Source organism: Salmo salar, chromosome 25 (genome assembly GCF_965601325.2).
Source record: "Salmo salar chromosome 25, fSalSal1, whole genome shotgun sequence".
Lineage (NCBI taxonomy): Eukaryota > Metazoa > Chordata > Actinopteri > Salmoniformes > Salmonidae > Salmo > Salmo salar.
Genome location: NC_138315.1, coordinates 4,452,973 through 4,477,832, shown reverse-complemented (window position 1 = coordinate 4,477,832; position 24,860 = coordinate 4,452,973). Strand labels below are relative to the sequence as shown.

The following is a 24,860-nucleotide window of genomic DNA, read 5'->3' as shown; positions in this document are numbered from 1 at the left end:
ACCAGCTGAGCAAGCTCCGTTAACAGAAAAGAAACAAAAATTGCGTCCAGTTTGAGGGGGAGATGTGGTACCCCCCTACCTCCCTCCCCGATGGGACAGATCATGCGTGCCCTGGCGACCCACTCGTACCTGCCACCCCACATGAACTGAAACACTAGCCTCACTAGAGGCCTCCTCAGACAAGCCGGCAATGGGTAGATGTACGCTAAATACAAAAGAGATGGCAGTACATCCACCTTGAGAACCAGGACCTTGCCTAAAAAGGACAAAGACCTAGCCCTCCACATCGCTAGCTTCCTCTGTACCACTGCGATGCCCATGTTCCAGTTCAGCGTCGCTGAGCCGGAGGTCTCAAAGTGGACCCCGAGAACCCTCAGGGCCCCGTTACAGAGAGAACCCTCCGGGCACATCCGTCCTACCACTCCATCTTCCGAAAAACTTAACGGAAGACTTCGCGTGGTTAAGAACCGCCCCCGACGCTCGGGTGAAGTCCCCAATGATGGCAAGGGACCTTGTCAGGCACGAGTCCTTGCAAAGCAGCAAGGAGGTGTCGTCGGCGTACTGTGTCAACTTTACACGGAGACCGCCACTTCCAGGAATCAGCAAGCCTTCCACCCCTGTGTCTGCCCTAATGGCAGCCCCCAGAGGCTCCATGTACAGAACGAAAAGGAGTGCCGAGAGCGGGCATCCCTGCCTGACCCCAGACGAGAGGTCAAAAACATCACCTAAGTGACTGTTTACGCTGACCCGGCACCCCGCTCCGACATATAAAGTACGGATCCATCCTATAAACTTTTCCCCAAATCCTAATCTACCTAACACCCTGAATAGAAATGATCTATTCACGTGATCAAAGGCTTTCGCCTGATCAAGCGCTGCTACCATTAAAGGCAGCCCTCTGTCTTCTACCCAAGCGATGGAGTCCCTGATCAACTGTAGGTTCCACCTAATAGAGCGGCCCTCTACCCCGCACGTCTGATCCTCATGGACGACGTAGGGAAGGGCTGTGCGTAACCGGTCCGCTAAGACCTTTGCTAACAGCTTATAGTCTACGCACAGCATGGTCAACGGCCGCCAGTTGCCAAGGTCTGTTACTTCCCCCTTCTTGTAAAGAAGTGACAGCACACCAACAGCCATTGATCCCCCCGGGACCCCCGTCTCAAGGATGGCCTTCAAGACTTCAAGGACCACTGGTCCAAGTATCCCCCAAAACTTGAGGTAAAACTCGGCCGGCAGCCCATCCATCCCAGGCACCTTCCCTTTTCCCATCCTCCTGAGAGCACTCTCAACCTCTTCGAGGGAGATCTGAGCCTCCATCACATTTCTAATGTCCTCCGGCAATCGCCGGGACAAGTGTTCTAAAAACACATTTCCCTGCTCTACATCTATTACCCTCTCTTTAAATAAACCTCGGAAATGATCAGTTGTTACCCTGACCATTTCCTCCGGTTTTCTAACTATGCTACCATCTTCTTTCCTCACCCCATGCATTATCTTCCTACTCTGTCTGGCCCTAACCGACTTAAAGAACATAGAGGAACAAGTCTCATTATGTTCTAAAAAGCCATTATGCGCACGCTCCAGGAAAGCTCGAGCCTTCCGCTCCTGCAGCTCCCTGAGCTGCGCCTTCAGGGCTGTGGATCTCTCCCAGTCAATCGACCCGCCGAGGTTGCCTGCCTCGTTCTCGAGTTCAATCAACCTTTGGATACGATCCGCCTCCCTCCTTTCCTCCCTTTTTTTCCTCTTACAATATCCTATTATAAAGGCCCTAATCCTTACCTTAACTAAATCCCACCACTCTAACACCCCCTCGCACATGGACCGGAGGCCTTCAAGCCCCCGAAAGAAACCAAAAAAGGTGTCGACGAAAGCTTGCTCCTCCAGCACATCCCGATCTAATTTCCAGTACCCCCTACCGAAGAGGCAGACTGGCGACCCCACCTGCAGGAGCACCCCGTCGTGATCTGAGAAGAACACAGGCAACAGCCGCCCAGACAACTGACCCAAAGACCTAGATAGGAAAATGTAGTCGAGCCTCCGCGCAACCCCCCGGGAGTTGCGCCATGTGGGACCAGCCATTGTCGGAGTAGAGTGCAGGCCTCCATCAACCAGACCATGGCAAGCCATTAGCCCGGTGATGGCGCCTGCACTACTATCACCCACTAACCCTAAATCTATATTGAAATCCCCTCCTATCACCAAGTGCCTATTTGTGACACACAGGGGCGCCAGACAGTCCACCATCTCCCTCCTGTCTGCCGCCACCTGTGGCCCATACACCCCAATTAACCTATATCTACCCTCCCTATATGTTACATCTACCCCCAACACCCTCCCCTGCATTATACAAAAAGTGCTTTCTATTTTAACCTCCCTATTCCCACACAAAATCCCTACTCCTGTTGAGTGCACCCCTCCTATACCCCAATATGATTCTCCCTTATCCCACTCCCTCCTAAATCTATTTACGTCCCCTCCATCCCTCAGGTGAACCTCCTGTAAAAAACAGAAATCAAACCCCACACCCTCTAAATAACTAAAAACCGCCCTCCTTTTAACAAAATCCCTTAAACCCCTTACATTTAAACTAAGAAAAGTAACAGAAATATTCATTATAAAATAAAACAAAGAAACCCTCACCCCCAAAACACAAAATTAAAAGAGGAGGCTCACCCGATGCTCCCCTGCTCCATCTCATCCAGCGGGGACGTCCTCTCCTCTCCTGGCGTCGCCCCCTCTTCCTCCATCTCCCCAATCCAGGATGCGGGAATGGTATTGGGCACCCGAGTGCCCTGCACCCCGGATTGGACACCCAACTCCTCCATTTCCCCCTCCCCACTGCTTACTGGGCAGAAAAAAAGGGGCCCTGTATCACTGAAAGGGGGCTGCGACTCCCCAGGCGGCCTCTCCTGAGCCCCACCTGTGTGATCCAGTTCCCCCCGCAGATCAGAGTCCGGGGGAGCCAATGAGGGTGCTGAAGCATCTCCGGCCTTACTCCCCTTTTCCCCCATTGCTCTCTTGGCCTCCCCCTCCTCCCCCCCACCGCTCTCCTTCTTGCCTTCCCTGTAGCTCCCCCTCCTCTTCGCTTTCCTCTTCGGTGTGGGCGGCACAGGGGAGACATCGCCCCCCCTCCCCGCCAGCTTCTCCACCATTCCCCTCATCTCCTCCACCAGGGCACTCGACATGTCACTGTCCCCCCACTCCTTCCCACCTTCCCCCCTCTCCAAATCCCCCTCTGGGCCTTCCTTCTTGTCCTTCTCCACCTCCTCTCCCACTGCTGTCGCCGTCTCCTTCCTCGCCGCTCCCTTGACTCCGTCCTCTTCCTTCCCCTTCTCTCCATCTTCTCCGACCTTCTCTCTCCTCTGCCCCTCTCCTCTCGGGACCGCCGTCTCCTTCCTTGGTGTCTCTCCACTCGGGCCCGCTCCGGTGTCCTGATCTTCTTTTCCTCCTCTTCCCCCATCCCCTGCTCTCCCTCCAGCTGCAGACGCGTATGACCTGTGACGAGCCGGGCAGTCCCGCCACAGGTGCGCAGACGAGCCACACCCGTGGCACGCCTTGGGCTCGTCACAGTCCCTGGCCTCGTGCTCACCCGATCCACAGAATCTGCACTTCCTAGTGCTGCACGAGGCCACGGTATGACCGTAGGCCATACAACGCCTGCAGAAAGGAGGCTGACGGGCGTAAAATAACGTCCCCCTGTCAGCCCCCAGGGAGAACATTGCAGGAGGATGGAGGTAGCCACCCAAACCCTTAGGGTCCTCCCTGAGCAAAGCCTGGAATCCCCTCCTCCCATTCCAGAAGCCCAGGGAGTCCCTGAGGAGCCTTGCTGATGATACATTGTCCATATACCTCCCGAGGAAAGACCTCACCTCCTCGTCTTTCACATGTGGGTTGTATATGTTTACTGTCACCACCCTAAAGTTGTTCCTCGCCAGGCTTGTGACTTCATAGTGGCACATAGGTCGGTCTCCTCCCACTTCTTTCGCCATCTTCATGACCTCGTCATGTCTCCCCTCTGTGTAGAAGGTTACATCAAAAGCACCCTCCACCGGGTTCCCCTGTAGACAAAAAACGTCCTTCACTGACAGTTTCAGCACTCCCATAAGGACAGTCCTCCCGAAGGTTTCTCTTCCCGATGGCTCCAGCTCCTTATCCCTCCACGCAAAACGAACTGTATTTGCTAGTCCCATCCCTGGGACCGACCTTCTTGATGGATTGAGCGCCATCTCCTCCTGGATAATTGTGCGCTCAAAAAAATAGTTAGAAAAAAAAATACTTTTCAAACAAAAAACCGTATCGCCCTCCTACCTCCGACCTTTTGACTCAGCGAGCTCTGGGGCACCTCGGTACCAAGCTTGATCTGAGCCAAAAGGCCGAGAAGCGATAACCCACAAATTGACCCCTGCACCCGCCGGGCCCCCGGGGGCCTCGGCAGACCTCATCGGTTTGGCAAAAGTTGGCTCCTCCTCACCCAACGCTTCCCTGGTGACAGGCGGGTGTGTTTTTTTTTAAAAGTCGCTAATGCGTCGTTAGGTCACTAGCTCTTTAATCCTAGTGCGACTATTTGTTCAATGCCCGGCAAATACACCAGTCATCGTCGGGCTTGAACTCAATTGCCTGAGCGACTACTTTGAGTGGAAAAAATACTCCGGTCGGTCAGCCGGCTTCAAGTCAAACGCCTGAGCAAAAAGTCTCGGCGTCATCTCTGTCAATTTCTCTTGAAACAAGATACCGGGCTCTGCCAGAAGCAAAGCCCTTCCAAAAATACGTTGAACTCGTAAGTGTTCCTCTCCACGGAAGTCTTTAGTAAAAGGCGAAAGGCTTGTGCGTAATGAAGAGAAACCAGAGTCGTATGGAAGTCAGAGGTCGGGGCCCGAGACACACACGGTGCACTCTAGGCCGGGTCCCCGCGGGTGGTCCCCGAACCCACTCTTCCAAGTTTTCGAGGGCTGTGGGTAAAAAGTCACAGACAGACAGACAGACAGACAGACAGACAGACAGACAATCCTGGTGAAGTGATTGTATTTTGGGGGGGGGCTCAAAAACACACACACACACACACAATCCTGGTGAAGTGATTGTATTTTTTGGGGGGGGGCTCAAAAACACACACACACACACACACACACACACACACACACACACAATCCTGGTGAAGTGATTGTATTTTTTTGGGGGGGCTCAAAAACACACACACACACACACACACACACACACACACACACACACACACACACACACTCCTGGCCAATGTTTTATTTTATTTTTTTTATTTTTTTTTAAAGTAAAATGGCGGGAAAACGGGGGACCCCCATGAAGGGGGCTTCGCACTTGTTTCAGTTTGGATGATTCTTCTTTTTTCATTCCTTCTCTTCTTCTGCTAGCTGTTTTACATAGCTTGGTGTATTTCTTTTTCCTTGACAATGGGAGAAAAGTGTTGCACCGTTCCCGGAGGTACTGCAATACCGGGTCGATGCGTGGAGCGGACGGAGCAAGCCCCATTTCCGACTCCCTGTTCGAAAAATCCATTTAATATGTAGTCCCCCGATGGGGGACGTATCAGATATTAAACTGATAAGAACAGATTTTTTTTTTTAGAAAAAATAATTTATTACTCTCAATACCATTCATTCTTTACAAACTCATATAATTCATTCAAAATCAATTAATAATGGTATTTTAACTTATAAACAAACCAAAAACCACAAAACAAAAACTCAGGGGAGCATCATCCCTCCCCGTCATCCTACAATCTATCTTTCCCTATCTTCCCGTCCCTAATCTAAAATAACCCCAGCCCTAATCCCCCCTTCCATCTCTCCCGGGCAGCATGCTGCCCCCACTTCGTCTCCTCCCTCTTCATCCTCCCCCTCAAATCTCCTTCCACCCTCCTCACTATTCCTTCCACCCCCCAATCTCTCCCTGTCTTGACCATGTTCTGCCTGGATTCCCACAGCCCTCGCTTAAAGAGGCTCATGAGAAGCCAGAGCAGAAACCTATCCCTATCCGTCCCCTCGCTCTCCCTACACCTCTCTCTAACCTAGCCCAAGTCAAAATAAAATCCCCTCTAACCCTTCCTAACAACACCCGTGCCTTTGCCCATACTACTCCGGCAATGGCACAGTCCCAAAAGACATGGCGCACAGTCTCCTCCCTGCCACAAGAAAGCCTTGGGCAGGTGGGGGATCGCGCCAAGCTATGCCGGTACATGGTGGAGCGTACCGGCAAACACTTGTGGAGGCTCAACCAATTCAGGTCCTTGAGCCTGTTGTCTAGACCCCGCGCCTGCACTCCCTCCCAGACCACCGCCGGGATGCCCACTACAGGTGCCGGACTTACTGCCCGTCTAACCTCCTCGTACAGGTGCCTGTGATCTAAACCTACTCGGGCGACTTCAACCTCGGGGTGCGCACGCAGCCACTTGGCCGCATGGCCAAAGTGCCACGGCAGCTGTTCCGCCCGAGGACCCGTGTTAGACCACACCATTATGCTTCTCGCCTGATACGAGAAGAACACCCGCAGGAGGTAACCGGACGGGTGTAGTACTGGCTGAGCAAGCTCCGTCAACAAAAAAGAAACAAAAATTGCATCCAGCTTGAGGGGGAGATGTGGTACCCCCCTACCTCCCTCCCCGATGGGACAGATCATGCGTGCCCTGGCGACCCACTCGTACCTGCCACCCCACATGAACTGAAACACCAGCCTCACTAGAGGCCTCCTCAGACTAGCCGGCAATGGGTAGATGTACGCCAAATACAATAGAGATGGCAATACATCCACCTTGAGAACCAGGACCTTGCCTAAAAAGGACAAAGACCTAGCCCTCCACATCGCTAGCTTCTTCTGTACCACTGCGATGCCCATGTTCCAGTTCAGCGTCGCTGAGCCCGAGGTCTCAAAATGGACCCCGAGTATCCTCAGGGCCCCGTTACAGAGAGATAACCCTCCGGGCACATCCGTCCTACCACTCCATCTTCCGAAAAACTTAACGGAAGACTTCGCGTGGTTAAGAACCGCCCCCGACGCTCGGGTGAAGTCCCCAATAATGGCAAGGGACCTTGTCAGGCACGAGTCCTTGCAAAGCAGCAAGGATGTGTCGTCGGCGTACTGTGTCAACTTGACACGGAGACCGCCACTTCCAGGGATCAGCAAGCCCTCCACCCCTGTGTCTGCCCTAATGGCAGCCCCCAGAGGCTCCATGTACAGAACGAAGAGGAGAGCCGAGAGCGGGCATCCCTGCCTGACCCCAGACGAGAGGTCAAAAACGTCACCTAAGTGACTGTTTACACTAACTCGGCACCCTGCTCCGACATATAATGTACGGATCCATCCTATAAACTTCTCCCCAAATCCTAATCTACCTAACACCCTGAATAGAAAGGATCTATTCACGCGATCAAAGGCTTTCGCCTGATCTAGCGCTGCTACCATTAAAGGCAGCCCCCTATCTTCTACCCAAGCGATGGAGTCCCTGATCAACTGTAGGTTCCATCTGATCGAGCGACCCTCTACCCCGCACGTCTGATCCTCATGGACGACGTAGGGAAGGGCTGTGCGCAACCGGTCCGCTAAAACCTTTGCAAGTAGCTTGTAATCTACGCACAGCATGGTCAACGGCCGCCAGTTGCCAAGGTCAGTTGCTTCCCCCTTCTTATAAAGAAGTGACAGCACACCGACCGCCATTGATCCCCCCGGGACCCCCGTCTCAAGGATGGCCTTCAAGACTTCGAGAACCACTGGTCCAAGTATACCCCAAAACTTGAGGTAAAACTCGGCCGGCAGCCCATCCATCCCAGGCACCTTCCCTTTTCCCATCCTCCTGAGAGCGCTCTCAACCTCCTCGAGGGAGATCTGAGCCTCCATCACATCTCTAATGTCCTCCGGCAATCGCCGGGACAAGTGTTCTAAAAACACATTTCCCTGCTCTACATCTATTACCCTCTCTTTAAATAAACCTCGGAAATGATCAGTTGTTACCCTGACCATTTCCTCCGGTTTTCTAACTATGCTACCATCTTCTTTCCTCACCCCATGCATTATCTTCCTACTCTGTCTGCCCCTAACCGACTTAAAGAACATAGCGGAACAAGTCTCATTATGTTCTAGAAAGCCATTATGCGCACGCTCCAGGAAAGCTCGAGCCTTCCGCTCCTGCAGCTCCCTGAGCTGCGCCTTCAGGTCAGTGGATCTCTCCCAGTCAATCGACCCGCCGAGGTTGCCTGCCTCATACTCGAGTTCGAGCAACCTTTGGATACGATCCACCTCCCTCCTTTCCTCCCTTTTTTTCCTCTTACAATATCCTATTATAAAAGCCCTAATCCTTACCTTAACTAAATCCCACCACTCTAACACCCCCTCGCACATGGACCGGAGTCCTTCAAGCCCCCGAAAGAAACCAAAAAAGGTATCAACGAAAGCTTGCTCCTCCAGCACATCCCGATCTAATTTCCAGTACCCCCTACCGAAGAGGCAGACTGGCGACCCCACCTGCAGGAGCACCCCGTCGTGATCTGAGAAGGACACAGGCAACAGCCGCCCAGACAACTGACCCAAAGACCTAGATAGGAAAATGTAGTCCAGCCTCCGCGCAACCCCCCGGGAGTTGCGCCATGTGGGACCAGCCATTGCCGGAGTAGAGTGCAGGCCTCCATCAACCAGACCATGGCAAGCCATTAGCCCGGTGATGGCGCCTGCACTACTATCTCCCCCTACCCCTAAATCTATATTAAAATCACCCCCTATCACTAAGTGCCTATTTGTAACACACAGGGGCGTCAGACAGTCCACCATCTCCCTCCTGTCTGACGCCACCTGCGGCCCATACACCACCACTAACCTATACCTACTATCCCTAAAAGTGACATCCACCCCTATAACCCTTCCTTGCATCACAACAAACGTGCCCTCCACCTTCACCTCCCTATTTCCAAACAAAATCCCCACCCCTGTAGAATGAACCCCACCTATACCCCAAACTGACTCCCCGTTATCCCACTCCCTACTAAACCTGATGACATCCCCTCCATCCCTCAGGTGAACCTCCTGCAAAAAACAAACATCAAAACCCACCCCTTCCAAAAAACTAAAAACCGCCCTCCTCTTTACAAAATCCCTCAAACCCCTTACATTTATACTAAAAATATTAACAGAAAATGTCATTTAAAAATAATACCCTACATCAACAAAATTAAGCCCCAAAATAACAAAAAACAGGAGACTCACCCGATGCTCCCCTGCTTCATCTCATCCGGAGGGGACGTCTCCTCCTCTCCTGACGTCCCCCCGTCCTCCTCCATCTCTCCAACCCAGGATGCAGGTATGGTGTTAGGCCTTGGAGTTCCCTGCATCCTGGGTTCCCCACCAACACCCTTCGTTCCTCTCTCCCTGTAGGCTGCTGGACTGAGGTCGAGAGCAGGGGACCCCACCTCCCCAAGCAGGAGTTGAGATCCCCCCTCAGACACCCAGCCCAGCGCCACGCCCTGGGAGTCCCCCTCCACCAGATGTTGAGGGGCCGAGGAAAATAATGAGGATAAGGGCATTCTTCCCTCCCCCATTACACGCTCGGCCTCCCCCTCCACACCCCCCTCCCTCTCACAGCATGCCGAGCCCCCCCTCCTCTTCCCTTTCTTCTTTGGCGTTGGAGGCAGCGGAGAGACACCACTCCCCCTCTCCGCCAGCTCCTCCACCATTCCCCTCAACTCTTCAACGAGGGCGCTCGACATGCTGTCCCCCCACTCCTTCTTTTGGTCCCGTCTTCTCGTCTCCCTCCATTTCTGTCACTGTTCCCTCCTCCACCTCCTCTCTCTCCACCGTCCCAGTCTCCTTCTTCTCCGCTCCTCCACCTCCTTCCACCTCCTTCCCCTCCTCTCCTTTTGTTCCGACCTTCTCTGCTCCTCGCCTCTCTCCTCTCGCAGCCTCCTTCCTCCCGTCCTCTTCCTGTGCCGTCCTTTCACCTGTGTCATTACTTTCATCCGCTCCCTTTCGTTCTCTCCTCCCTCCATCCCCCGCTCCCCCTCCAGCTGCAGAGGCGTATGACCTTTGACGAGCCGGGCAATCACGCCACAGGTGTGCTGATGAACCACACCCGTGGCAAGCCTTGGGCTCGTCACAATCCTTGGCCTCGTGCTCTCCCGACCCACAGTACCTGCACTTTCTGGTGTTGCACGAGGCCAGGATATGACCGTAGGCCATACACCTCCTGCAGAACGGAGGCTGACGGGCATAAAACAATGTCCCCCTGTCAGCCCCCAGGGAGAACATTGCCGGGGGATGGAGGTAGCCACCCAATCCCTTCGGGTCCTCCCTGAGAAGCATCTGGAACCCTCTCCTCCCGTTCCAGAATCCCAGGGAGTCCCTGAGGTGCCTTGCTGAGGAGACGTTGTCCGCGTATCTCCCCAGAAAGGCCCTCACCTCCTCGTCCTTCACATGCGGATTGTACATATTGACGGTGACCACCCTGAAATTGTTCTTTGCCAGGCTGGTCACCTCGTAATGACACAGGGGCTTTGCACCTTTCCCTTCCTTCACTTTCTTCATTACCTCCTCATGTTTCTCCTCCGTGTGGAAGGTCACGTCGTAGGCTCTCTCCATTGGGTTACCTTGTAGGCAGAGGACATCTTTTACTGCTAATTGTAGATTCCCCATCAGGATGGTCCTTCCAAATGTCTCCCTCCCAAATGGTTCCACATCCTTTTCCTTCCACGCAAACCTCACCGTATTTGCCAGTCCAATCCCCGGAACGGACCTGTTCTGTCTGTTGTTTTCCATCTTTCCAAAAAAGCTCTCTTTTACAAAGAAGCCAAAAAATAAGGATACCCGGGAAAAAAATCAACCGATTCCTAGAAAAAAAATCTTTCCTCCCTCCTGCCTTCCTTCGACCTTCTGGCTCAGCGGGCTTTGGGGCACCTCGGTACCAAGCTTGATCTGAGCCAAAAGGCCGAGAAGCGATAACCCACAAATTGACCCCTGCACCCGCCGGGCCCCCGGGGGCCTCGGCAGACCTCATCGGTTTGGCAAAAGTTGGCTCCTCCTCACCCAACGCTTCCCTGGTGACAGGCGGGTGTGTTTTTTTTTTAAAGTCGCTAATGCATCGTTAGGTCACTAGCTCTTTAATCCTAGTGCGACTATTAGTTCAATGCCCGGCAAATACACCAGTCATCGTCGGGCTTGAACTCAATTGCCCGAGCGACTACTTTGAGTGGAAAAAATACGCAGGTCGGTCAGCCGGCTTCAAGTCAAACGCCTGAGCAAAAAGTCTCGGCGTCATCTCTGTCAATTTCTCTTGAAACAAGATACCGGGCTCTGCCAGAAGCAAAGCCCTTCCAAAAATACGTTGAACTCGTAAGTGTTCCTCTCCACGGAAGTCTTTAGTAAAAGGCGAAAGGCTTGTGCGTAATGAAGAGAAACCAGAGTCGTATGGAAGTCAGAGGTCGGGGCCCGAGACACACACGGTGCACTCTAGGCCGGGTCCCCGCGGGTGGTCCCCGAACCCACTCTTCCAAGTTTTCGAGGGCTGTGGGTAAAAAGTCACAGACAGACAGACAGACAGACAGACAGACAGACAGACAGACAGACAGACAGACAGACAGACAGACAGACAGACAGACAGACAGACAGATAGACAATCCTGGTGAAGTGATTGTATTTTGGGGGGGGGCTCAAAAACACACACACACACACACAATCCTGGTGAAGTGATTGTATTTTTTGGGGGGGGCTCAAAAACACACACACACACACACACACACACACACACACAATCCTGGTGAAGTGATTGTATTTTTTGGGGGGGGCTCAAAACACACACACACACACACACACACACACACACACTCCTGGCCAATGTTTTTTTTGTTGTTGTTTTTAAAAAAATTTTTTTTAAGTAAAATGGCGGGAAAACGGGGGACCCCCATGAAGGGGGCTTCGCACTTGTTTCAGTTTGGATGATTCTTCTTTTTTCATTCCTTCTCTTCTTCTGCTAGCTGTTTTACATAGCTTGGTGTATTTTTTTTTCCTTGACAATGGGAGAAAAGTGTTGCACCGTTCCCGGAGGTACTGCAATACCGGGTCGATGCGTGGAGCGGACGGAGCAAGCCCCATTTCCGACTCCCTGTTCGAAAAATCCATTTAATATGTAGTCCCCCGATGGGGGACGTATCAGATATTAAACTGATAAGAACAGATGATGATTCAAAGCTTTTATTCTAACTTTTCAAGCATTTACACAGTGAACAATTCATATGTCTTTTAACCTTTTAGTTGCCCCTATCCAAACAAAACTAGTAACAAAAAACAACCCATCAGTTTTTCAAAAACTCTGAAACCCTCTCTCTCTTGGAAGAGATGGGCAACCAACACCCTCCCACAACTTTTCTAGGGGGCTGCAGCAAAAAATCAAATACAAACACAAGCCATCAATAAACATAAGTAATCCAAAACCCCAAAAACCTACCAACCTGCCTTCTAAACCTTAACTACCTGACCAGCCCCAACCCCCCTTTCCACCGCTCTAAGGCAGCATGGTGACCCCACTTCCTCTCCTCCCTTCTTATCCTCCCTCTCAAATCTCCCTCCACTCTCCTCACTATTCCCTCCACCCCCCAGTCTGCTCCTGACTTAACCAGGCCCTGCCTGGCATCCCACAGCCCTTTCTTAAAAAGACTGATAAGCAGCCACAACAGAAAACGATCCCTACCTACCCCCCCTGCTCTCCCCACCCCTCTCTCCACCCTCACCCATGTTAAAACAAAACCCTCCTTCACTCTCCCTAGCAACCCCTGAGCCCTGGCCCACACTACTCCTGCGAAAGCACAGTCCCAGTACATGTGGCGTATTGTCTCCTCCCCACCACAAGTTGGTCTCGGGCACTGGGGGGACCGTGCCAAGCTATGCCGGTACATGATGGATCTTACCGGCAAGCACTTGTGGAGGCTTAACCAATTTAGATCCTTAAGACGATTGTCTAGGCCCCGCGCCTGTATGGTCTCCCAGACCACAGCAGGGGTACCCACCACAGGGGGCGCACAAACGGTCCGTCTGACCTCTTCGTACAGGCGTCTGTGGTCCAAACCTACTCGGGCGACTTCAACCTCGGGATGCGCACGTAGCCACTTTGCCGCATGGCTGAAGTGCCACGGCAGCTGTTCAGCCCGAGGACCCGTGTTGGACCACACCATTATGCTTCTCGCCTGGTACGAGAAAAACACCCGCAGGAAATAACCGGAGGGATGAATCACTGGATTAGCGAGCTCATTCAATAAAAACGAAACAAAAATCGAGTCCAGCTTGAGTGGGAAGTGTGGAACTCCTCTCCCTCCCTCCCCGATGGTTGAGAGCATGCGAGCCCTGGCGACATACTCATACCTGCCCCCCCACATGAACTGAAACACGAGCCTTACTAGCCCCCTCCTCATGCTCGCTGGCAAAGGATAGATGTATGCCAAGTACAGAAGGGAAGGCAGTACATCCACTTTCAGGACCAGGACCTTGCCCAAGAAAGACAAGGATCTGGCCTTCCACATTGCCATCTTCCTCTGTACCACAGCAACTCTCATGTTCCAGTTCAGTGTCGCGGAGCCGGAGGTCTCAAAAAGGACCCCAAGAATCCTCAGGGCCCCATTACAGAGAGATAGTCCCCCGGGCACGTCCGTCCTGCCCCGCCATCTGCCGAAATACTTAACAGACGACTTGGCGAGGTTAAGGACCGCTCCCGACGCGCGGGTAAAGTCTCCAATTATGGCCAGAGACCTTAGCAGGCATGAGTCCTTGCACAAAAGCAAGGTGGTGTCATCTGCGTACTGTGTCATCTTAACATGCAAACCGCCGCTTCCAGGGACCAGCAAGCCCTCCACCCCTGCGTCAGCCCTAATGGCAGCTGCCAGGGGCTCCATATAGAGCACGAAAAGGAGTGCCGAGAGCGGGCATCCCTGCCTGACCCCTGATGAGAGGCCAAACACGTCACCCAGATGGCTGTTTATGCTCACCCGGCACCCCGCTCCCACATACAAAATCTTGATCCACTTTATAAAGCGATCACTAAACCCTAACCTACCTAATACTCTGAAAAGAAAAGCCCTACTGACGCGATCAAAAGCCTTGGCCTGATCAAGCGCCGCTACCATCAGAGGTAGACTTCTATCCTCAACCCAGGCGATGGAGTCCCTGATCAGTTGGAGGTTCCACCTAATGGAACGGCCTTCCACCCCACACGTTTGATCCTCATGGACAACGTAGGGAAGGGCTGTGCGCAAACGGTCTGCCATGACCTTAGCTAGTATCTTGTAATCTACGCACAGCATGGTCAACGGCCGCCAGTTGCTAAGGTCGGCGGCGTCCCCCCTCTTGTAGAGGAGGGACAGCACACCTACAGCCATCGACCTGCCCGGGACTCCAGTCTCAAGAACGGCCGTCAGGACTTCGAGGACCACCGGTCCAAGCATACCCCAAAACTTGAGGTAAAACTCAGCCGGCAGCCCATCCATCCCAGGCACCTTCCCTTTCCCCATCCTCTTGAGGGCGCTCTCCACCTCCTCTAGTGTTATTGGGGCTTCCATCGCCTTTCTAATGTCCTCCGGCACACGCCGGGACAAGTGTTCTAAGAACACGGTACCCTGCTCTTTTTCTACTACCCTCTCCTGGAAAAACCCCCGGAAATGGTCAGTTGCCACCCTGACCATCTGCTCCGGCTCCCTAACCACCCTACCCTGTCCATCCCTCACCCCATAAAAAACCTGTCTTATCTGCTTTTCCCTAACTGATTTGAAAAACACTGCAGAGCAGGTCTCATTCTGCTCTATAAACTCAGAGTGTGCGCGCTGCAGGAAAGCACGGGCCTTCCGCTCGTGCACCTCCCTGAGCTGAGCCTTGAGGCTGGTAGCGTGCTCAACGTCCATCGAAGTACCGAGGTTACCAGCCTCGTACTCAAGATCGAGTAAACGTTGGAGCTGCTCCACCTCCCTTCTCTCCTCTCTCCCCTTCCTCTTACAAAAACCAATAATAAATACCCTAATTCTTACCTTAACTACCTCCCACCATTCCAAAACCCCTCCGCACATTGGCCGGAGACCCTCAAGCCCCCGAAAAAAAACAGAAAAAACATTTACAAAAGCCCGCTCCTCCAGGATATCCCGGTCGAGCTTCCAGTACCCCCTACCGAAAAGGCAGACAGGCGCCTTGACCCGAAGGAGTACCCCGTCGTGATCCGAGAAAAACACAGGCAGCAGACGCCCAGACAAAAGCCCCAAGGATTTGGGTAGAAATACATAGTCCAGCCTCCGCTCGACCCCCCGAGAGTTACGTCACGTGGGACCTGCTAGCGCCGGAGTAGTGTTAAGGCCTCCATCCACCAGACCATGGCTTGCCATAAGTCCGGTGATGGCCCCCACGCTACTATCCCCTACCCCTCCTAATTCTACATTAAAATCCCCTCCCACTATCAAAACTCTGTTTGTGGCACACAGAGGTGCCAGACTCTCCACCATCTCCCTTCTCTCTGGCACCGTCTGTGGCCCGTATACCCCTATAATCCTAAGTCTAAAATCCCCTAACGTTATGTCCACCCCCAAAACCCTCCCCTGCATTGCAACGTACGTGCCTTCCACCTTCACCTCCCTAGTCCCAAACAAAATCCCAACCCCTGATGAGTGGACACCCCCCACACTCCACACCGACTTCCCTTTTACCCACTCTTTTTTAAACTGCTCTACATCCCCCCCATCTCTTAAATGTACCTCCTGCAAGAAACAAAAGGTAAAACATATGTTTGATAAACAACTAAAAACAGCAGTTCTCTTTACAGTGTCCCTTAGACCCCGAACATTCATAGTCATTATTTGAATGTTTGCCATGGTTGCACATTTAAAAAGAAAAATCAACCAGGTGCAGGGTTCAAGTACTCACTCTGTCTGGTGGGTAAAGGTCCTCATCGATCATGGACGCTGGACCAGCAGCCCCCGAGGCCCCCCCAACCCTCCCACCCCCCATACCGTCCTCCTGAGAACCCCATGACGCAGGGAAGGGGTTGGGGATGGGGGGTCCCGGCGTCCCAGAATTAACCTGAGACACCCCATCCCCATCTGGCAAAAACAGCCCCGGGGACGACAGGTCCGCGTCCATCCGGATGATTGGGAGAGATGGACCCCGCGAGGACAGGGAAGACACCTCGGCAGTACTGACCATCTCCCCAACCCCTCGTACATCCACGGACAAAAACCCTTGACCCGCTACCTCTGAGGCCTCCCCATCCACTGCGTCCCCCCTCTGAGAAGCCCAAGATGCAGGTAAGGGGTTGGGGTTGTGGATGGGGGGTCCCGGCGTCCCTGAAAAAGCCTGAGACACCCCATCACCATCGGGCATACACAGCGCAGGGGTCACCAGATCTATTTCCATCTGGGTGGGTGTGAGAGATGAGACCCGCGGTGACAGGGGAGTCACCTCTGTGGCACTGTCCCCAAATACCCTCCCCACCCCTTCCAGCCCACTCTGGCCCTCTCCCGTCTCGAGAGAAAGCCTCTTTTTCTTTTTCTTCCTCCGGGCCTCACCCGATTCCAATAACAGCCCTGACTCCTGCTGGGCCTGCTGTGCTGTGGATGCGTCCCTCTTCGTTCTTGGAGTGGCTGGCAATGGCGAGATGGACCCCCATTCCGCCGTCCTCGTTTGTGAGACCTGGATCTCCTCCACCATCTCCCTCATCTCCCCCACGAGGGCCCCGAAAGCCTCTTCATCTATGAAGACTTCGTCGAGGGATGAGCCCAACTCTCCCGTTGCTCCACCAACCTCTCCCGGCGGCCTACTGATGGATTGAGTACACGTTGACACCTGGGTCTCCGGGACCACCTCCACCGATGACCTCTCCAAAACGACCTTACCCCCGACGTTTGGAGCTGGCAAGGACCGGGCTTGCTTCTCCGGTTCCCCACTCACCATCCTCCTTGCTGCCTCTTCCGGCCTGTGACCTAGGTCCCCTTCTCCTAGCCTCCTCTTCTCCTCCACGCCCTTTCCTCCGGCCATCCTTCCCCCAGCAGCCGCTGCCGCGTATGTTTGTTGCCTCGCCGGGCACTCTCGAAACAGGTGCTGCTTACTGCCACACCCATGACATTCTTTTGGTGCCGTACAATTTTTGGCCTCATGTTCCTCCGACATGCAAAACCTGCATTTTACCAGCCCACATGAAGCTGTTCCATGCCCGTACTCCCTGCATTTCCTGCAGAAAGGTGGCTGACGAGCATAGAACAGCATGCCTCTGTCCGACCCTAAAGAAAACACCGCAGGGGGATGCAAAAAGCCCTCAAACCCCCCCGGATCTTCCCTTAGGAGCACCTGGAATTGGCGGCGGCCGTTCCAGAAGCCCAGCGAGTCCTTTACATATCTGGCTCCCGATGTTACCTCGCAGTAGCGACCCAAAAAGGCTGCCACTGCCATATCCGTCACGTGTGGATTATACATATGTATATTTATTGTTCTAAAATTCCTTCTTGCCAGGCACACGATGTTGAAAAAGGACAGAGGTCTCTCCCCCTTTGCCTCCTTTACCTTCTCCATTACTTCATCACTCTTACTTTCCGTGTAGAAAGTTACATCGTATGCCTCCTCCATTGAGTTCCCCTGCAGGCACATCACATCTGGGACTTTCAGAGATAGCGCCCCCATCAACACGGTCCTCGCAAAGGTGTCCCTCGGCATCCTTACATCTCCTTCTTGCTTCCATGCAAATCTTACTGTGTTCTTTAGTCCGGCCCTCGGAACCGACCCTGTGTTCCCACTACCCGCCATTTCGGTATGGCTGTATTTTAAATTTGTTTTGATTTTTCCCGCCAAAAATCTAAAACTCTCTCACCGCCCTCCGGCCATCGGCTTTTAACTCAGCGAGCTTTGAGGCACCGCAGTACCGAGCTTGATCTGAGCCAAAAGGCCGAGAAGCGATAACCCACAAATTGACCCCTGCACCCGCCGGGCCCCCGGGGGCCTCGGCAGACCTCATCGGTTTGGCAAAAGTTGGCTCCTCCTCACCCAACGCTTCCCTGGTGACAGGCGGGTGTGTTTTTTTTTTAAAGTCGCTAATGCATCGTTAGGTCACTAGCTCTTTAATCCTAGTGCGACTATTAGTTCAATGCCCGGCAAATACACCAGTCATCGTCGGGCTTGAACTCAATTGCCCGAGCGACTACTTTGAGTGGAAAAAATACGCAGGTCGGTCAGCCGGCTTCAAGTCAAACGCCTGAGCAAAAAGTCTCGGCGTCATCTCTGTCAATTTCTCTTGAAACAAGATACCGGGCTCTGCCAGAAGCAAAGCCCTTCCAAAAATACGTTGAACTCGTAAGTGTTCCTCTCCACGGAAGTCTTTAGTAAAAGGCGAAAGGCTTGTGCGTAATGAAGAGAAACCAGAGTCGTATGGAAGTCAGAGGTCGGGGCCCGAGACACACACGGTGCACTCTAGGCCGGGTCCCCGCGGGTGGTCCCCGAACCCACTCTTCCAAGTTTTCGAGGGCTGTGGGTAAAAAGTCACAGACAGACAGACAGACAGACAGACAGACAGATAGACAATCCTGGTGAAGTGATTGTATTTTGGGGGGGGGCTCAAAAACACACACACACACACACAATCCTGGTGAAGTGATTGTATTTTTGGCGGGAAAACGGGGGACCCCCATGAAGGGGGCTTCGCACTTGTTTCAGTTTGGATGATTCTTCTTTTTTCATTCCTTCTCTTCTTCTGCTAGCTGTTTTACATAGCTTGGTGTATTTCTTTTTCCTTGACAATGGGAGAAAAGTGTTGCACCGTTCCCGGAGGTACTGCAATACCGGGTCGATGCGTGGAGCGGACGGAGCAAGCCCCATTTCCGACTCCCTGTTCGAAAAATCCATTTAATATGTAGTCCCCCGATGGGGGACGTATCAGATATTAAACTGATAAGAACAGATTTTTTTTTTTTTTTAGAAAAAATAATTTATTACATTCAATGCCATTCATACAATACAACACAAAATCATACACTCCATTCAAACGCAAATAATAATGGCATTTTTAATTCACAAACCAAACGAAAACCCAAAACAAAAACTCAGGGGAGCATCATCCCTCCCCGTCATCCTAAACCCTAACTTTCCCTATCTTCCCGTCCCTAATCTAAAATAACCCCAGCCCTAATCCCCCCTTCCATCTCTCCCGGGCAGCATGCTGCCCCCACTTCCTCTCCTCCCTCTTCATCCTCCCTCTCAACTCTCCTTCCACCCTCCTCACTATTCCTTCCACCCCCCAATCTTTCCCTGTCTTAACCATGTTCTGCCTGGCTTCCCACAGCCCCCGCTTAAAGAGGCTCATGAGAAGCCAGAGCAGAAACCTATCCCTATCCGTCCCCCTCGCTCTCCCTACACCTCTCTCTAGCCTAGCCCAAGTCAAAACAAAATCCCCTCTAACCCTTCCTAACAACACCCGTGCCTTTGCCCATACTACTCCGGCAATGGCACAGTCCCAAAAGACATGGCGCACAGTCTCCTCCCTGCCACAAGAAAGCCTTGGGCAGGTGGGGGATCGCGCCAAGCTATGCCGGTACATGGTGGAGCGTACCGGCAAACACTTGTGGAGGCTCAACCAATTCAGGTCCTTGAGCCTGTTGTCTAGACCCCGCGCCTGCACTCCCTCCCAGACCACCGCCGGGATGCCCACTACAGGTGCCGGACTTACTGCCCGTCTGACCTCCTCGTACAGGTGCCTGTGGTCTAAACCTACTCGGGCAACTTCAACCTCGGGGTGTGCACGCAGCCACTTGGCCGCATGACCAAAGTGCCACGGCAGCTGTTCCGCCCGAGGACCCGTGTTAGACCACACCATTACGCTTCTCGCCTGATACGAGAAGAACACCCGCAGGAGGTAACCGGACGGGTGTAGTACCGGCTGAGCAAGCTCCGTCAACAGAAAGGAAACAAAAATTGCGTCCAGCTTGAGGGGGAGATGTGGTACCCCCCTACCTCCCTCCCCGATGGGACAGATCATGCGTGCCCTGGCGACCCACTCGTACCAGCCTCACTAGATGCCTCCTCAGACAAGCCGGCAATGGGTAGATGTACGCCAAGTACAATAGAGATGGCAATACATCCACCTTGAGAACCAGGACCTTGCCTAAAAAGGACAACGACCTAGCCCTCCACATTGCTAGCTTCCTCTGTACCACTGCGATGCCCATGTTCCAGTTCAGCGTCGCTGAGCCGGAGGTCTCAAAATGGACCCCGAGTATCCTCAGGGCCCCGTTACAGAGAGATAACCCTCCGGGCACATCCGTCCTACCACTCCATCTTCCGAAAAACTTAACAGAAGACTTCGCGTGGTTAAGAACCGCCCCCGACGCTCGGGTGAAGTCCCCAATGATGGCAAGGGACCTTGTCAGGCACGAGTCCTTGCAAAGCAACAAGGAGGTGTCGTCGGCGTACTGTGTCAACTTTACACGGAGACCACCACTTCCAGGAATCAGCAAGCCTTCCACCCCTGTGTCTGCCCTAATGGCAGCCCCCAGAGGCTCCATGTACAGAACGAAGAGGAGTGCCGAGAGCGGGCATCCCTGCCTGACCCCAGACGAGAGGTCAAAAACGTCACCTAAGTGACTGTTTACGCTAACTCGGCACCCCGCTCCGACATATAATGTACAGATCCATCCTATAAACTTCTCCCCAAATCCTAATCTACCTAACACCCTGAATAGAAAGGATCTATTCACGCGATCAAAGGCTTTCGCCTGATCTAGCGCTGCTACCATTAAAGGCAGCCCCCTATCTTCTACCCAAGCGATGGAGTCCCTGATCAACTGTAGGTTCCATCTGATCGAGCGACCCTCTACCCCGCACGTCTGATCCTCATGGACGACGTAGGGAAGGGCTGTGCGCAACCGGTCTGCTAAAACCTTTGCAAGTAGCTTGTAATCTACGCACAGCATGGTCAACGGCCGCCAGTTGCCAAGGTCAGTTGCTTCCCCCTTCTTATAAAGAAGTGACAGCACACCGACCGCCATTGATCCCCCCGGGACCCCCGTCTCAAGGATGGCCTTCAAGACTTCGAGGACCACTGGTCCAAGTATACCCCAAAACTTGAGGTAAAACTCGGCCGGCAACCCATCCATCCCAGGCACCTTCCCTTTTCCCATCCTCCTGAGAGCACTCTCAACCTCCTCGAGGGAGATCTGAGCCTCCATCACATTTCTAATGTCCTCCGGCAATCGCCGGGACAAGTGTTCTAAAAACACATTTCCCTGCTCTACATCTATTACCCTCTCTTTAAATAAACCTTGGAAATGATCAGTTGTTACCCTGACCATTTCCTCCGGTTTTCTAACTATGCTACCATCTTCTTTCCTCACCCCATGCATTATCTTCCTACTCTGTCTGGCCCTAACCGACTTAAAGAACATAGAGGAACAAGTCTCATTATGTTCTAAAAAGCCATTATGCGCACGCTCCAGGAAAGCTCGAGCCTTCCGCTCCTGCAGCTCCCTGAGCTGCGCCTTCAGGGCTGTGGATCTCTCCCAGTCAATCGACCCGCCGAGGTTGCCTGCCTCGTACTAGAGTTCAATCAACCTTTGGATACGATCCGCCTCCCTCCTTTCCTCCCTTTTTTTCCTCTTACAATATCCTATTATAAAGGCCCTAATCCTTACCTTAACTAAATCCCACCACTCTAACACCCCCTCGCACATGGACCGGAGGCCTTCAAGCCCCCGAAAGAAACCAAAAAAGGTGTCGACGAAAGCTTGCTCCTCCAGCACATCCCGATCTAATTTCCAGTACCCCCTACCGAAGAGGCAGACTGGCGACCCCACCTGCAGGAGCACCCCGTCGTGATCTGAGAAGAACACAGGCAACAGCCGCCCAGACAACTGACCCAAAGACCTAGATAGGAAAATGTAGTCGAGCCTCCGCGCAACCCCCCGGGAGTTGCGCCATGTGGGACCAGCCATTGTCGGAGTAGAGTGCAGGCCTCCATCAACCAGACCATGGCAAGCCATTAGCCCGGTGATGGCGCCTGCACTACTATCACCCACTAACCCTAAATCTATATTGAAATCCCCTCCTATCACCAAGTGCCTATTTGTGACACACAGGGGCGCCAGACAGTCCACCATCTCCCTCCTGTCTGCCGCCACCTGTGGCCCATACACCCCAATTAACCTATATCTACCCTCCCTATATGTTACATCTACCCCCAACACCCTCCCCTGCATTATACAAAAAGTGCTTTCTATTTTAACCTCCCTATTCCCACACAAAATCCCTACTCCTGTTGAGTGCACCCCTCCTATACCCCAATATGATTCTCCCTTATCCCACTCCCTCCTAAATCTATTTACGTCCCCTCCATCCCTCAGGTGAACCTCCTGTAAAAAACAGAAATCAAACCCCACACCCTCTAAATAACTAAAAACCGCCCTCCTTTTAACAAAATCCCTTAAACCCCTTACATTTAAACTAAGAAAAGTAACAGAAATATTCATTATAAAATAAAACAAAGAAACCCTCACCCACAAAACACACAAAATAAAAGAGGAGGCTCACCCGATGCTCCCCTGCTCCATCTCATCCAGCGGGGACGTCCTCTCCTCTCCTGACGCCGCCCCCTCTTCCTCCATCTTCCCAATCCAGGATGCGGGAATGGTGTTGGGCACCCGAGTGCCCTGCACCCTGGATTGGTCTCCCAGCTCCTCCATTTCCCCCTCCCCACTGCTTTCTGGGCAGAAAAAAAGGGGCCCTGTATCACAAAAAGGGGGCTGCGACCCCCCAAGCGCCCTCTCCTGAGCCCCACCTGGGTGATCCAGTTCCCCCAGCAGATCAGAGTCCGGGGGAGCCAATGAGGTTGCTGAGGCATCTCCGGCCTTACTCCCCTTTTCCCCCATTGCTCTCTTGGCCTCCCCCTCCTGCCCCCCACCACTCTCCTTCTTGCCTTCCCTGTAGCTCCCCCTCCTCTTCGCTTTCCTCTTTGGTGTGGGCGTCAAAGGGGAGACATCGTCCCCCCTCCCCGCCAGCTTCTCCACCATGCCCCTCATCTCCTCCACCAGGGCACTCGACATGTCACTGTCCCCCCACTCCTTTCCTCCTTCCCCCCTCTCCAAATCCCCCTCTGGGCCTTCCTTCTTGTCCTTCTCCACCTCCTCTCCCACTGCTGTCGCCGTCTCCTTCCTCGCCGCTCCCTTGACTCCGTCCTCTTCCTTCCCCTTCTCCCCATCTTCTCTGACCTTCTCTCTCCTCTGCCTCTCTCCTCTCGGGACCGCCGTCTCCTCCCTTGGTGTCTGTCCATCCAGGCCCGCTCCGGTGTCCTGGTCCTCTTTTCCTCCTCTACCCCCATCCCCTGCTCTCCCTCCAGCTGCAGACGCGTATGACCTGTGACGAGCCGGGCAGTCCCGCCACAGGTGCGCAGACGAGCCACACCCGTGGCACGCCTTGGGCTCGTCACAGTCCCTGGCCTCGTGCTCACCCGATCCGCAGAATCTGCACTTCCTAGTGCTGCACGAGGCCACGGTATGACCGTAGGCCATACAACGCCTGCAGAATGGAGGCTGACGGGCGTAAAATAACGTCCCCCTATCAGCCCCCAGGGAGAACATTGCAGGAGGATGGAGGTAACCACCCAAACCCTTAGGGTCCTCCCTGAGCAAAGCCTGGAATCCCCTCCTCCCATTCCAGAAGCCCAGGGAGTCCCTTAGGAGCCTTGCTGTTGATACATTGTCCATATACCTCCCGAGGAATGCCCTCACCTCCTCGTCTTTCACATGCGGGTTGTACAGGTTCACTGTCACCACCCTAAAATTGCTCCTTGCAAGGCTTGAGACTTCATAATGGCCCATCGGCTTATCTCCTCCCACTTCTCTCACCTTCTTCAAGACCTCGTCATGTTGCACCTCCGTGTAGAAGGTCACGTCGAATGCTCCTTCCATTGGGTTCCCCTGGAGGCAAAAAACGTCCTTTACTTCCAGCTTCAGCACTCCCATTAGGATCGTCCTCCCGAAGGTCTCTCTCCCAGACGGCTCCTTCTCCTTATCTCTCCAAGCAAAACGCACAGTATTTGCCAATCCCATCCCAGGGACTGATCTGCTCGATACATTTGGCGCCATTTTCTCTTGGATACTTGTGTTCTCGAAAAAAATATTGTTGGGAAAAAAATTCCAAAACAAAAAACTTTCCTCCCTCCTGCCTTCCTTCGACCTATTGGCTCAGCGGGCTTTGGGGCACCTCGGTACCAAGCTTGATCTGAGCCAAAAGGCCGAGAAGCGATAACCCACAAATTGACCCCTGCACCCGCCGGGCCCCCGGGGGCCTCGGCAGACCTCATCGGTTTGGCAAAAGTTGGCTCCTCCTCACCCAACGCTTCCCTGGTGACAGGCGGGTGTGTTTTTTTTTTAAAGTCGCTAATGCATCGTTAGGTCACTAGCTCTTTAATCCTAGTGCGACTATTAGTTCAATGCCCGGCAAATACACCAGTCATCGTCGGGCTTGAACTCAATTGCCCGAGCGACTACTTTGAGTGGAAAAAATACGCAGGTCGGTCAGCCGGCTTCAAGTCAAACGCCTGAGCAAAAAGTCTCGGCGTCATCTCTGTCAATTTCTCTTGAAACAAGATACCGGGCTCTGCCAGAAGCAAAGCCCTTCCAAAAATACGTTGAACTCGTAAGTGTTCCTCTCCACGGAAGTCTTTAGTAAAAGGCGAAAGGCTTGTGCGTAATGAAGAGAAACCAGAGTCGTATGGAAGTCAGAGGTCGGGGCCCGAGACACACACGGTGCACTCTAGGCCGGGTCCCCGCGGGTGGTCCCCGAACCCACTCTTCCAAGTTTTCGAGGGCTGTGGGTAAAAAGTCACAGACAGACAGACAGACAGACAGATAGAC

At 53.2% G+C, this 24,860-nt stretch overlaps 4 non-coding genes and 3 pseudogenes across 4 annotated transcripts; all 7 read right to left on the bottom strand.

Annotated features, from left to right (window-relative positions):
- Positions 1 to 4,734: 4,734 nt before the first annotated feature.
- On the bottom strand, positions 4,735 to 4,851 carry LOC145864180 (U5 spliceosomal RNA). Its single transcript, XR_014382762.1, has one exon. It is a non-coding gene; the product is annotated as a U5 spliceosomal RNA (small nuclear RNA).
- Positions 4,852 to 5,432: 581 nt separating this feature from the next.
- LOC123730597 (uncharacterized) lies at positions 5,433 to 5,608 on the bottom strand (annotated as a pseudogene).
- A 5,689-nt stretch (positions 5,609 to 11,297) lies between these two features.
- On the bottom strand, positions 11,298 to 11,414 carry LOC123730633 (U5 spliceosomal RNA). The gene has a single exon (XR_006762068.1). It is a non-coding gene; the product is annotated as a U5 spliceosomal RNA (small nuclear RNA).
- Positions 11,415 to 12,029: 615 nt separating this feature from the next.
- Positions 12,030 to 12,199, bottom strand: LOC123730586 (uncharacterized; annotated as a pseudogene).
- A 6,070-nt stretch (positions 12,200 to 18,269) lies between these two features.
- LOC123730652 (U5 spliceosomal RNA) lies at positions 18,270 to 18,386 on the bottom strand. The gene has a single exon (XR_006762087.1). It is a non-coding gene; the product is annotated as a U5 spliceosomal RNA (small nuclear RNA).
- Positions 18,387 to 18,764: 378 nt separating this feature from the next.
- On the bottom strand, positions 18,765 to 18,944 carry LOC123730694 (uncharacterized; annotated as a pseudogene).
- Positions 18,945 to 24,599: 5,655 nt separating this feature from the next.
- On the bottom strand, positions 24,600 to 24,716 carry LOC123730631 (U5 spliceosomal RNA). The gene has a single exon (XR_006762066.1). It is a non-coding gene; the product is annotated as a U5 spliceosomal RNA (small nuclear RNA).
- Positions 24,717 to 24,860: the final 144 nt, after the last annotated feature.